General features: G+C 45.3%; 1 protein-coding gene across 1 annotated transcript in view; it reads left to right on the top strand.

Annotated features, from left to right (window-relative positions):
• Positions 1–2,258: 2,258 nt before the first annotated feature.
• Positions 2,259–2,562, top strand: part of LOC118408092 (zinc finger protein ZIC 2-like) — a 24,812-nt gene continuing 24,508 nt past the window's right edge. Inside the window, exon 1 of the transcript XR_004830244.1 lies at positions 2,259–2,526. The gene's annotated coding sequence lies outside the window, so the exon portion shown is untranslated. The remainder of the gene's footprint in view (positions 2,527–2,562) is intronic.

Below are 2,562 nucleotides of genomic sequence, written 5' to 3'. Positions count from 1 at the left end.
TGTCACAACGATATATTCCTCTACCATTCACCACAGTTTCCACCTCGCTGTTGTGCACGGAAGAATAACTACGGCCTTTGCAAGTACAGCGGTGCACTATTTTAACCCGAACTACTTTTGGGGACGGGGGTCGCGTATAAATACTGTGTTCTGAGACCTTGAACCAACTTGACCTTGGATTTCTTTTCGCTCATGCAATAAAACTAGTCAAGATATAAAACTGTACCAAGTTTTAGAACAGAAATCCAAGTGGTTCCTGAGATATGGGCAACTTTGCACTTCGGCGCCTAGCACAGGTGTAGGCTCCGTACAAGGACTATCTGAGGGGCCGCTAATTGGTCTCATTATCTCAACAAATTTACTATTCTGCTTGACTTTTTCTGCTACAAGGTGCTTGCAAGACCATATTCTACCGTTCTGAGTGATTGGAGTTGGGGATTAGCCTTTTTTAGGGCGGAAGAGGGGGGGGGGGGGTCGAGCGGGCATTGGACCACACTAAGTCCTATACTTAAGCATAGGGAGCGGTCTTGGCGGCCGTTGCCATAGTAACGGCGGGTCGGACGGTGACAAATATGTTACAGTTCAAGTCAGCCGACGTCAATTCCTAACATATCAGTCGAATTCAAGGTTGTTGTCCATCCCTGGGGAATTCACGCTGTGGTTCAAGGTCTCAGAACACAGTTTTTCGCCTATGGGGATTTACATGGTTAAGGACCCCAAAGTAAGGTGGTTCGACGACTCAAAACCTATAGTAGGGTGCAGATACAATTTACAAGAATTTAGTATGTTGAAGCCGAGGGTACAACCTACAAAATATCTGAAAATGAGCATAGATTTGCCTGCTCGTTTTTCTATAAAAGACACTTTGATTTGACCCCCAGCGGAGGTCATGGAACTGCAGGCGACGACCAGGAAGTGCCGGTAACAGTATCAATGCGCAAATTCCCGCCGGCCGAAGAAGCAACGTAATCCAATTTATACAGTGTCAACAACGATATATTCCTCTACCATTCACCACAGTTTCCACCTCGCTGTTGTGCACGGAAGAATAACTACGGCCTTTGCAAGTACAGCGGTGCACTATTTTAACCCGAACTACTTTTGGGGACGGGGGTCGCGTATAAATACTGTGTTCTGAGACCTTAATGGAACTTAAGAGGAAACAAGTAGCCAATTTTCGAAGAACCTAACAACGCAGCAAAAACAACACCTACATAGCTTTGTGTATTAACAAATGACCTTCAAGGAGGGCCAAGAATGGCGAAGATTAGACTAACCTGAGTAAAATGATAGCAGTATTACTTTGAGTTTCGTCAAATTTGCTGACACATGATCTTTCAATACTTAAACAATGGGATTTTTGACGAAGATAATGTCAATTTTTGTGCAATCTCTCGGTGCAGCATTAATCTAAACTTGATGGTGTTGTGCACCACCACATTACCTACGAAATAAGACAAGAATCACGAAGACATGACATACCTGAGGGAAATGACAGCAGGAAAATCCTCGCTTCATCTGTCGCCGATATTCGGATGGCCGCCATCTTGCCTATTCTTGGATTCGATTCCAGTTTGACCTATGACCTAAGGGGTCACTCGGCCTGATTACTCAGTTGGACTCGCTCAACGCAGTTCAACGCGCGATGGGGTGGAATGTAGCATGGCGGGCCCTAATGAGATTGTGCCACAACCGTTGACAATAAAACCCTGCCCCTAATGTGGGAGTTCAATCGATCCATACGCTACTACAATATGGTCTGATTTTGGCATAAGAGGTGATTTTAAGTTAGAATTTAGGGATCTTATGCAGAGCTTCAAACCCGGAAGTGGCGCAGTTGACTTTGTTTTCGATATAGGGAGGCAGCATAAGGCATAAGGGTCATAGCGAATTTTAGCAGGGGAAAGGCCGGTACGTATGAGAGGCCCCCGGACAAATTAAGGAACGGTGTGTGTGTGTGTGGGGGGGGGGGTGTATTTTAGGGTCATAAAATATGGCCAGGGGGACAGCCAATGAATTTCTTCTCAGAATTCGCAATACCCGTCAAACACTTTTAGAACCGTAGTACACCGTACTTGAATGATCTTGAATAGATATGTGTGCTTGCAAATTTGAGCGGAATAATCAAAATACGGGATCACCATCGTTTAGTGATGCAATTTGGTAACCCTCCTTTTTTTTCATAAAGTGAGTCACTTTTGTAGAGGTAAGGAACACGCCCGTCAAGGCCAATGACCTCTTTGGCCGTAATGCAGACCTACCCGTGAGACTTGACTCCCTACAGAACTGGTATAATCTAGCCGACTGCCCAAAAGATCAGCCCACAATGTCTCGGCCAATAGGAAAATCAGGACAGGTCATGGCTATTAAAGACATGGCGTGGGTTAAGCGGCGTTTTGAGAAAGTGTGCACTGTGTGTGAAGTTATGGAGTAAACTACATGCCTGGATTTTGTCTTGGGGGCGATCTGGAAGTACGGGGTTTGCCTGATCAGCTGATACGTCACCGTGACCACGAAGAGATTCAGGTATGAAGCTCATGTTAAAACAAATAGGTTTGGGTG

The sequence above is a fragment of the Branchiostoma floridae genome, unplaced genomic scaffold (assembly GCF_000003815.2).
Source record: "Branchiostoma floridae strain S238N-H82 unplaced genomic scaffold, Bfl_VNyyK Sc7u5tJ_1555, whole genome shotgun sequence".
NCBI classification, from domain to species: domain Eukaryota; kingdom Metazoa; phylum Chordata; class Leptocardii; order Amphioxiformes; family Branchiostomatidae; genus Branchiostoma; species Branchiostoma floridae.
Note: the sequence above shows the minus strand (reverse complement) of the source record. Positions and strands in the feature narration are given on the sequence as shown.